Source organism: Rhinolophus ferrumequinum, chromosome 10 (assembly GCF_004115265.2).
Source record: "Rhinolophus ferrumequinum isolate MPI-CBG mRhiFer1 chromosome 10, mRhiFer1_v1.p, whole genome shotgun sequence".
NCBI classification, from domain to species: Eukaryota; Metazoa; Chordata; class Mammalia; order Chiroptera; family Rhinolophidae; genus Rhinolophus; species Rhinolophus ferrumequinum.
In genome coordinates, this window is record NC_046293.1 from 84,623,708 (window position 1) to 84,635,909 (window position 12,202).

General features: G+C 39.9%; 1 protein-coding gene across 3 annotated transcripts in view; it reads left to right on the forward strand.

The window, feature by feature from the left end:
• Nucleotides 1–11,667: 11,667 nt before the first annotated feature.
• The window catches only part of MRPL42 (mitochondrial ribosomal protein L42), a 54,701-nt gene continuing 54,166 nt past the window's right edge, over nucleotides 11,668–12,202 (forward strand). For all 3 annotated transcript variants that reach the window (XM_033118047.1, XM_033118049.1, XM_033118048.1), the window contains exon 1: nucleotides 11,668–11,734. The gene's annotated coding sequence lies outside the window, so the exon portion shown is untranslated. The remainder of the gene's footprint in view (nucleotides 11,735–12,202) is intronic.

Sequence of the window (12,202 nt, forward strand, 5' to 3'; positions counted from 1 at the left end):
GATTTCTCATATGCTTCTCAGTCGTGTCACTTGCTTTCTGCAGAAAATTGCCCACCTGGTTCCAGTACGATTGGAAATGTTTTGAAAATTTTGTTTTGCTTCTGACTACAATTATTTGGGATCCTGTATACTCTGGAGCAGAGGTTTTCACACCTTGGAGTGCTAATCACCTCAGAGGCTCGTTAAACATACAGGTGGAGGGGACCCTCTGAGGGCCAGTCACAGGCCCCAGGCTTGTGTGTTTTTAACAAGCTCCCAGGCACCACTGAAGCGTCCAAAGCTTGACAGTCACTGTCCTACATTTTCTGATCTGCTCAAGAAAACAAAAACAGTTGCAACAACAACCTTGACTTATACTTTCTTGTTCCTGTTTTTCTAGATCCTTCTTTCCCAATACCCATATAGTTCTTACTGCCTGTTCTAATCTTCTTGGTCCAAGTGTTAGATATTCCAGATTGTTGGTGTTTAAGTTGGCCCAAGTGTTCACTATTCCAGATTGTCAGGTTTTGAGGAGGCCAATATTGAACGAACTCAAAAAAATGTCTGGGGGTTTTGGTTACAAATAAACGATAAAGATTTATTCAAGGGTCTTAGAGTTGCTAAACAAAAGCCCAGAAGTGTTCTGAAGAAGAAAGAAAAGTGAAAAGTACTTACAGTAAAAAGTGCATTCTTGACAATTAGCAGTCCTGCATTCTTAGCCCTAGGATTGGTCCAGGATGGTTACCATTCAGTTGTCAGGCAGTCTGGAAAATGGTGCCAGGTGGTCTAAACAATGAATGCCAGGAGGTCTGGTCACATCCAGTGGTCTGAATAATGAATGTCAGATGGTCTGGATATGTGAGGGGGGTAATCAGAAGGTCATCTGGAGGTTTGATATATGAGGTCTGACAATTAAGTTCACGAGCTTGTCCCAACAATGTTGCTCACCTTTTTTGATATCAGAGGGAATATCATTATGAATTTGTATCAACTGGACAAGCAGTTAACCAAGTTTACTATTTGGAAGTGCTGAAAAGGCGGCATGAAAAAGTTAGATGACCTGAACTTTTCGCCAACAATTCATGGCTCTTGCATCATGACAATGCACCAGCTAACACAGCACTGTCTGTGAGGGAGTTTTTAGCCAGTAAACAAATAACTGTATTGGAACACCCTCCCTACTCACCTGATCTGGCCCCCAATGACTTCTTTCTTTACCCAAAGATCAAGGAAATATTGAAAGGAAGACATTTTGATGACATTCAGGACATTAAGGGTAATACGACGAGAGTTCTGTTGGTCATTCCGGAAAAAGAGTTCCAAAATTGCTTTGAAGGGTGGACTAGGTGCTGGCGTCGGTGCATAGCTTCCCAAGGGGAGTACTTCGAAGGTGACCGTAGTGATATTCAGCAATGAGGTATGTAGCACTTTTTCTAGGATGAGTTTGCGAACTTCACTGTCTGACCTCGTATGTCCAAATGTATATACAGGTATTGACATAGGACTGGAAAGTTCAAAAAGTTTAAGTTCCCAGGCTAGTTAAAACAATAGTCTTTCCTCATACATCACCCTTCATAATGTTAATGATTTTAACAGCTTGGTTACAATAAATCCATTTCATATGTTTTCCATCTTCACTTTTTCCTCACCAATAAATAGCCCCCCTCTCCCTCCTGAAATTATAACCAATTGAAAGAAATAGAGATCAAAACACTGCCTTCATTACCAATAAAGATGATTGGAGAACACAGCTCTAAGTCTTCAGTAATTTGGGTTTCCTGATATTCCCCCCCAGCAGCTCTCCAATTGTAGGCACAATCACCCAGTCACGTGGAGGAAAGGGGAGGGAGAGAAAGACACAAGGCTGAGCAGATCCAGTTCAGTATTTTAAATTCACCAGTCAGAAAACTTACTCTTCTTACCTTCTAATCATCAAACCACTTGACATTTTCTTAACCTACTCTTACTTTCCATCTCAACCCCCCAAAGGCAACCTTAGACCAACAGTCTGGGCAATCTCAACCTTCCTTTGAATATCCTGTGATCAATCATACCTACACTCTAACGCCATAATTTTCACATCTTGTTGCCTTTTCACGCGTGATTTCCTGCTCCATCTGCCAGGTGGTCTCACCTCCCAGAAGTCTTTGCCATCCTCCACAAAACATCTTGCACATTATGTTCTAACAAATGTTCACTGTAATAATCTGTTCACCTATTTCCACCACCACACTGCACACCCGTCTAAGGTAGAGAGCACCGTATTCTTTTTGCTGTGCGTCCAGCAGTAACATAATACCTGGCACATATTCTCTCTTTCCACCTTCCTTGATCCTCTACCTAGTATGACTGGGTTTTAAAAATGAGCAAGGTAGGATGTCTTGAACTGACTTTCTACTAGGAGAAACAGACATTTAAATTAATATATTTGATGTGGCAAGTTCTGCAATTGTAACATTGAGATACAGTGAAGAGTATATATAAGATACAGGGAAGGCTTCATTTACTCAGATACTCAGTAAACATGGAGTGGATGCCTACTAAGTGCCAGACACGGCACTAGATTCTGCAGATAAAATGATGAGGAAATCAGACATGGAATTACTCTCATGGAGAGTGGATGCAGACATATATTAATTAAATTATTACAAGATAAATGTGAGATTTTATTCAGGATTCCTGGTTTAAGGCATAGAAATTGAATCAGATCAACTTAAACAGAAAAGGAACTCATTGGAAGGACACTGGGTGGTTCAGATGTAGAAAACAGAAGGTGCTAGCATGTATGGAACTGGGCAAAGAAGGGAGCCAGGGGACTCCCCTCACCAATTTTCTGTTGGACACTTCTCCCCTGCCCTCCTCCAGGTATGTGTTCCTGAGTTCAGAGCCTCCGGAATTCAGATTCCCTTTTCTGACCAGGGTGGGCTCATGGGTGAGGTTTAATTGTACCTTATACTGATTTTCCAACATTCCATCAGTTTCCAGCCCCCTCCTTACTCCCTTTTCCTAAATATTTGGTGCCACCAATTATTTGAGCCTTGGTGCAACCTGCAGGCATAACTTTCCTCTGCTCTGCTAAGTCAGGTGTCTGCATCTGCTGGCTTCCACCCTTGTTCTCATAGTTGTTCTGGGGTCATTTTTGAGAGAAGAGGGCAAAAACATCTTTATGCTGATATGAGTATTTTGGTGTCTTTGAGGCAGCTTTCCAGAACAAGGATATTATTCACAGATTAGTTTTTGGTTTACCTTCAATTTAATGAACAGTGAAGTCTTCTTCCTGACGCTTTCAAGGTCAATTAACAATTCTTATTATTCTTTTTATGAAACTAGCAACTAAAATAAAATTCTTAAGAAAGCCTTTCGTAAAAGTACATTAAACACATTTAAGCATTTTAAGTCACACTTATAAATGTAACATATTCAACTGTCTTTTCTAGTCTTTCAATTTTCTGACAGATAGATATTCTCAAGTACCTAATAATTCTTATAAATTAAAAAAATCGAAATATAGTGAGCCTTCTATTAAATATTTAATCCTGATTCCAAACTCAATACAATTCTTTTACACCCCTTGACATAGAACCACAAGCCTAAATCAGTTACCTAATGACAAGTTCAACTTGGAATCACTATTTACAGAAAACACAAGGGATGGGGGAACATATTAAACTTTGCTTCAAGATGCACTCAGCAAAGTCCGGATTGTGGGATTCTCTACAGGACAAACAACTGGTTTCTTTAGCAAATAAATGCAAGGGGAAAAAAAGAGAGAGAGAGGCAAGTAGAAGATCACCTTCTAAATTAAAGAGACTTAAAGCAATTGATATTAAGCAATTGAAAGATGTGGATCTAATTTGGATCCTGACTCAAACAAGCCAACTAAATAAAGAATATGACATGTATGAGCTATTTGGAAAGTTGCGTGTTGACTGGATATTTAATGATATTAAATAATCATTGTACATTTTTTTCAGTTGTGTAATGATATCATGGTTATGTTAGGAAAAAAAGGAGTCTACTATATCTTTCAGCATTTCTTACTGAGATATTTCTAGATGAAATTATAGGTTACTTGATATTTGCTTCAAAACAATATATGAGAAGGTACATGGTGGGAATATAGACGAAACAAAATTAGCCATGAGCTGATAATTGTTGGAGCTGAGTGATGGGTGGTTTATTATAATATTCTTTTTAATTTTGTACGTGATTGAAATTTTCTGTCATAAAAAGTTTTTAAAAATTAGAATCACAATGCTAATCTAACAGGCCACAAAGCAAATCTAATAGAACAAATTCTCGAATACAGCCTACCTACTTAAATATAAACATAGAATACACATGTTTATGAGTGTGTTATAGTCTCAAACCCAACTGGAAAATAATACTATTAGGTGGGTTTGATTTACTTCATCATTTCTACATTTAATTCCAAATTTTTGTGGAGCTAAAAGTCACTTACACCCAAGGAAACAATGAACTAACACCCAAGTCATGTGGGGTTATCCATACAAGCAATTTGGGGGTGTCTTCTAGGTTGGTTGTGAGAGTGAGGTCTGGAAGTGCAGACTTCCAAGATCATCATCTGCATGACCTTGAGGGAGAAGCAGAGTCCTCTTTCTTGGTTGCTGCGCCAATAGGAGTTCCAAGCCCAGGACCCCGAAATGGGATGCTCTCAGTGCCCCGGCACTGAATTCGGGCTGCACATATTAACTAATTCTTAAGTGTGATATGAGCCTCTAACCTCCTACCCAGGTTGTTTCACTATGTGATTTACCAACATAGTCAATAAAGCTATTTACTCCCTGAAGCTATTAGGAATTCTTTTCACATTCTTTCAATATGGGAAGGTCACACTGCTTATGTTTAAATGACGTCCAGTTGGATTCTGCACCAATCTGGCTTTACAGTCACAACACCAACAGTGTGCTAATGACACCTCCCTTTCACGGCTCCAGATCCACTCTTTACCTGTCTACCCTGCTTTCTGCCCAGGAAGTTGACCTGAATGAACTACACTGCATGGGATGCCTCCTTGCCTTCTGTTTTCTGTTAGGTTTGGGCCCTGAGGAGCCCCTGCAGGGTCTGGGGAAGGGAAGGATGGGGATTTCAAATAATTATTACCCTGGGTTGCTCCTGGCAAGGTCACCTCAGGCTGGCTATGTCCTTCAATGGAGGATTACTGCTCCCCTCAAAGTAGCCAATTACAGGATTCTCTCTTTCTGGGGTGCAGCACCTGCTCCCCCTCTTTGTCCCTTCGGGCTTGGAAGGAACAGCCGGTGTTACTAAGCCCAGGTTATACTACAACTACTTTGTACTAGGTACCTTGTGATCAAGTCCCACCTCTATAAAGAATCCCTCTGTAAATAAACCCTCCTGAAATTATACCAATTTGAGTCTGTCATCTGTTTTCTGCTGAGACCCTAACTGACATACTAGTTTAAAGCTCTCCATTTTAGACTAAATTCGTTTTTTTTTTCATTTTTAATTACATTTATCAAATTATTCCTGACAGGCAAAAGGAAAGGATTATATTTTAATGCCTAAGAAATAAGTAATCTTCTTGGGCAAGATATTCATAGAAATTTATCATACAAGTATTTATTAGACATCTTACAAGGTACAACTATTCTAGCATTGATTCAGTGCTTATTACATGTCAGGTTCTTTACTAAGCATTCTACTTACCTTCTGTTATTTAATTCACCCAGCAATTCTATAAAGTAGGGAATATCATATCCTCTTTCTTTGACAAAGAATAAATCAACTGAAACTCAAAAATATTAAGTAAGTAAATAGCCCCAAATAACGTAGTTAGGAAGTAAGGGAGTCAAGATTCAAATTTAGGCAGAGAGATTCTCAGAATCTCCTTGTTAAGCTCGGTACTCTAGTCCCTCCCTCCCATCATGCTGGCCCTCTGAGAGATGTACAGATGAGAAGTAGGATGGGCCTACATGCAGGAAGCCTAAGATTTTATGCGTAGAGAAGACATGAATGTAAAAATCACCTGGAGCATTCATAAAAGAACTTTTGAGGAACAGGTAGCTTATAACTTGTGCTCTGTATTGTACTTAGTATTACTGAGGCACTTACATTTTAATTAGTACTAATCCTTTAGTATATTTTTCTTGAATCATTTGTGATTTGAATTATTTTCATTCTGTCGTTTCAGTTAGGATTAGGTTCCACTATTAGTAAAAGATGCTCAACGTAACAATGACTTAAATATGATAGAAGTTTACTTCTCTCTTTTGTGAAAAATTCAAAAGCAGGAAGTCCAGGAACTGAGAGCTCTGGTCCACAAAACCCGGACTCCTTCCTGCTGACTGACTGTTCCATCGTTCCGAAGTGAAGGCCCTCATCCTAGTATTCCAAGATAGTGACCATAACACCCACATTTCAGGAGAAAGGGTGGAGTAAGGGGTAAAGTAAAAGGGGCAAAGAGTTCACAGCAATTGTATTTAAGGAAGAGACCCAAAGTTGCTGCAAGACACCTTTTTTTTTTGCTTATACCTCATTGGTCAGCACTTAGTCATAAGACCACAGCTGTGATTGCAAAGGAAGCTGGGAAATGTGGATTTAAAAATTCAGAGCAGTCATATGCCCAGTCAAAGATTAAGGATTTTATTGATATGGAGGAAAGGGAGAAATATCTATTGGGTAATAACTAGCAGTTTCTAATATAAATTTCTCAGTTTCCATTGGGATCATTCATCAATGTGATTAAAGGCATAAGATTTATCTTAAGAAGGCAAAGCAAATACTTTTCAAGGAGAATATTCAATGCTTAAAAGAAAAACAGGGTCTTTTGTTTTGGTTAAGTAAGTTTCAAATAGATGTGGTCTCCTAGAAAGGCTTTTATTTAAATTGAAGTAAAATTGATATATAACATTGTATAAGGTTCAGGCGTACAACATTATAATTTGACATTTGTGTACACTGTAAAGTGATCGCCACCAAAAGTCTAGTTACCATTCATTACCATACAATTGATCCCCTTAATCCATTTGGCCCACCTCTCAACCCCCTTTTTCTCTGGTAACCACCAGTCTGTTCTCTGCATCTATCAGTTTGTTTGTTTTCTTTGTTCGCTTGTTTTTACGGCTTCCACATATGAGTGAAATCATATGGTATTTGTCTTTCCCCATCCAACTTATTACATTTAGCATAATACCCTCAAAGTCCATCCATATTGTCACAAATAGCAAGATTTCATTCCTTTTTATGGTTGAGTAGTTCTTCTTTATCCATTCATCCATTGATGGACACAGGTTTTCCCCATATTTCGGCTATTATAAATAATGCTGCAATGAACTTAGGGGTGTAAATATCACTTTGAATTAGTGTTTTCATGTTTTTTGGATAAATACTCAGCAGTGGAATAGCTGGATCATAGGTAGTTCTATTTTTAATTTTTGAGGAATCTCCATGCTGTTTTCCATAGTGGCTGCACCAATTTACAACCCCACCAACAGTGCCAAGGGTTCCCTTTTCTCCATATCCTCACCAGCAGTTGGTATTTCTTGGCTTTTTGATAATAGCCATTCTAACAGGTGTGAGGTTATATCTCATTGTGGTTTTGATTTGCATTTCCTCAATTACAATGTTGAACATCTTTTCATGTGCCTGTTGGCCATCTGCATGTCTCAACAACAAAAACCAAATAACCTGATTTAAAAATGTGCAGAGAATATGAATAGATATTTTTGCAAAGAGGACACGCAGAAAGCCCTTGTTACCTGTGGTTTGTGACATATTTCTTAGAAACATACAAAGGATCTGCCTTCATCACCAACCCCATTGTTTTTGCTACCACTCTGTATTCTAGTCACATCGACCTCATTTTTGTTTCTTGAAAGAATCATACTAGTTCCTATTTTAGAGCCCTCTCACAGTCTGTTCCCTGTTGCCTTCTTCATTTTCCTAACTTCTACCCTGGCTTCAGATTTCTGCTTAAATTCATATGCTCAGAGGAACCTTTCCTAACCCCAGTAGACTAGTCAGATGCCAATAGACTAGTTATATGCCCCATGGCATTCTTTTCCTCTGACACACTCAGCACAATGATAATAAAATAATTACATAATTATCTATTTAATATCTGTCATTCCCTCTTGATGTATTATCTATGAAAACAGAAACTATTGCTCTGGTGTCTGGTACATCTAAAAGGTGCTCCATAAATAAATTTAAAATTTTAAAGTTTCAGGAAAGCACCTAATAATCAAACAACTTTAAAATGAAAACTATATTGTAAAGATCTTTAATAATCTAAATAAGTCCTGATGAGCTCCAGGAGGCTGGCGGTTTGAAACTGACAATATTTTGGCTATTCATAGAAAAAATGTTCATGATACATTGTTAAGTGGGGAAAAGATATATATAGTTTTAACAAATCTATATATATATGCATATATATGTGTATGTATATATTTATGTATGTATGTATGCTAACAAGAATAAAAGAAAACCTAAATATAGTGTGTTTGTGTAAAAGAGTGGGAGATTGAAGGAGAACCAGGGAGTCCCATACCTATCTCAGCTCCACCACTTACTGGCTACAGGTCTTTAAAATAGTACACATAATGTGTCCAGTAGGTGTTAGTTATTATCATAATATAGATATAAGAAGAGATAAAAATTGAGAAGTTACACACCAAATGTTAGCAGTGATTATCTCTGGGGTTTTGTTTTTAAAATCTGTATTAGTTTTTTTTTTTTTTAATCTACATTTTCTATTTGGAAATAAGCATGGCCCAGTCTACCACAATGGTTAAGCTCATGTGTGTCACCATCAGTAGTTTCTGGGTACGAAGCACAGTTCTACCACTTGTACTTTGCATAACTGTTCAAAGTTCGCATAACAAGTTCAAAGTCACTCAAAGTCTGCTTCTGTTACTTCATTTGTGTCATGACAGTCACGATAATTATACCTAGCTCCTAGGGCTAACAGAAGAAAAAGACAAAAACAATACATGTAAAGTATCTGAAGAACATTGTCTGGCACACGGTAAGTGCTCAAAAGTAGCCAATTTTACATAATAAAAAAATTTAAAAAGCTTTTAGAAAGATCATCCCGAATGGTTTGGCAGTTAGGTTGCTCTGGAGTCTTTGATCTCTGATTTGTACAGTGACTTTATTCTGTGAAGTTAGAAAAGAAAAACACAATCCCCTTTTCAACTGAAGCCATTTGAAGCCAACTCCAACCTCTACAATTTTGTCTGGTTTATCATTTTACTAGCATGAATTTAAATGGCTTTCATAAAGGCCAATGTAAGTTATTTGTTGGTACTTCAAGTCTGTATTTTTGGAAATTATAGTTTTAAACTTGCTGGCACTGAACTCTAAAGTTACAAAACACTTCCTGACCTGCCTCTCTTAGCTACTCTTCATGGTCTCCCAGGTTTCCTGCTGCCTCTCTTTCTGCCACTTCTCAGAGGCCCTTGCTGGCTGTTCTCTCCACCTGACCTCTAAATGTGGGAATTGCCGGGGACCGGTTCTATGTCTTTTTTCTTTCTTTCTGCACTTTCCCCCTACATACACTTAATATTCCCATGGCTTTAAATCTATGTCTAGCCTATAACCTCTGTTCTTCAGACATATCTGTCTAACCACCTGCATCATTTTACATCTCTACTTGGATATCTCAGAGGTATCTCAAACCAAACAACTCTCAAATGGAATCATTCATTTCTACCCTTATCAGACCTCGAAAACCTGCTCCTCCTTCCCTCTTCCTTAAAGCTAGTAATCAAAGCGTCACCTGAAGTGTCTTTCTTCTCTCACCTCCCATATCCAACCAACCCATCAGCAAGTTCCATCATCATTTCTACTTTCAGAATCAATCTGGACTCTCTTCCCTTCTTTCCATCTCCACTGCTGCCACCCTCCATCACGTTATCGCCTTCATCTCTTGACTCGACTGCTGTATAGCAACAGTCTCATTAGACGGGCTTGCAATTTTTCCACTCCTCACAGGGCAGCCAGAGTTATCTTTTAAAAACATATATCATGTCGCTTCTTTTGTGTTAAACCCTTCAGTGACTGTCTACTGCATTTAGAATAACATCTACTCATATGGCCCGTGTCCTACTTCCATGCTATCACCACCACGGCCTACAAAGCCCTACGTGACCTGGTTCTTACTCCATCTCCTGCCACTTTCCTCCACACCATACTCCAGCATATTTCCACCCCCTTTAGACTCCTAAGTTGTTCCCTCAGCCTAGAGCTGTCTCTACTCTCTTTCTCATCATTGTGGTTGATTTCTTTCCACGTCTCAGCTTTGTGAACCTTTCCTGGTACCACTAAGTGAGCCTCCCTGGCAGTCAGTCATCCTTCCTCTGGTCACAGCCATCAAGACATGTCCTCTGGAGTCATCTTTGATTCATCCCTCTTCCACTTTGCACAGTGAATATTTGACAAGTTCAATTGATCATTCAAATCTGCTTCTGCTCTCTGCCTCTTGTACAGCATAGTCCAGAAAGACATTAGAGGGTGGCTTTGAAGGATGGATGAGATTAGAAAGGACAGATGGGGCCTTCCACAGGAGCAAAGATTAGCAGCAGAAATGAGCCTGATATTCTGTGGGAAATGAGGAGAGACACCACAGTGACACACATTTATTTTTCTTTATTGTGAAATTATGTTCACTTATTTTTAATATTAATCACTTCAGCACTATGGCCCCTTAACTTTCTGAGGGGTTTGTCAACCCCCTTAAATAAATAATAAAAGCTATGAATCATTTTCAGAAAAATGTACATTAATACACAACTTTGCAAATTGTGGGGGAAAGGTAACATTCAGGTTAAACTGCAAGTTTAGCAGTCGATCATCTAATATCTTGGATATTTGCAGTGTTAATTAGTTGTTTCATTCATTTAACAAATACTGGAGGCCTATAGTGAGTCCAAGCATAGTTATCGATGTTGGTTTCGTACACAGTATAGAGCAAGATATATACTTGTCCCTGCGTTCATAGAGCTTGCATTCTAGCATGAAACAAACATTAAACGAGGAAACAACTAATATCACATAAGGGTAAATTTTATGAAGAAAAATAAAAGAGGACAATGGGATAAAGGTGAGTGAGGCTATTTTAATGGTGTGGTCCTCTTTGAGATGATAATTGAGCCAGACATGTAGAAAGTAAGGCAATGGTCATAAGAAGTGAGAGAAAAGCACTGCTGGCAGTGAGAACAGAAAGTGCAAAGGCTCAGGGGCCTTTTCTCCCTCCAAGATAAAAGGCAAAGTTCAGGATTCTGCACATTTTCTTTCTCCCATACTGAATAGCCAGCACAGTTCTCAGAACATAGCGCTGGGTTTTCGGATTGGAGGCCCTCCTCACTTCCCCATTTCAAACATCACAGCCAACCCCACCTCTTTTTCAGTGCTTCTCTGAATGCCTCTTCCCCTGGGAAACCTTAACTCATCCACCAAGAAGGGATCTCCAGTTACTTTAGTTATTAGTATAACATTTTCTTTAAAATAATGCTTGTTACTTTCTAAGGATGTGTGCGTGGGGCAGTGATTTTGTTTTGGGGGGGCTACATGGGTAAAGTTGCAGGGAAGCTGCAGCAACCGAATGTGTGAGCACGTAGTTTGGGTCTTCGTCCTCCAGCGGCACCCGAGGCTCTTTCCAGCAAGACTACATTTCCCAGAGTTCCCCGCACGCCAGGGAGGCGCGTAGACTCGGGTCTTGCAGGACCCGGCTTCAGGCAAGATGGCAGGCTCACGGTGAGCAGCTGTCAAGGTAACCGTTACCCTTCCCGCCTTGGGTTAGGGAGTCCCTAGAAGCTAAGCTGGGCAGGCCCAGAAGGTTTATCGGCAGTTGTCGAGGTCTCCTACCTGTCGTTCGCGCCAGAATAAAGCCTCTGGCGTCACTAGACTCGGTCCGTCCCGCAGAAGGACCGACGTTTGGCCGCGCGCTTCCTGTGGGCCTCCCCTCGTGCTTCGGCCAATCGCTCGGGGGACCTCCCCAGGTCGAGGTCTTTCGGATCTCCCGCTGGGTGCTAGTCCCCGTGCTCTTGGTAGCCCGTTCCTCAAACTTCGGGCCCTCCGAGGCCCTCTGCCGTTTTTGCTTCGGGGTTGAATTCCGGGCCCTCAGAATTTCTCTGTCTCTCTGTCTCTGTCTCTGTCTCTCTTTCTCACTCTCATAACCATATCCCCTGCTGGGTGTGTTTGCCCCGCGCAGAGGGGGACCTAAGTCCCCCCAAGATGT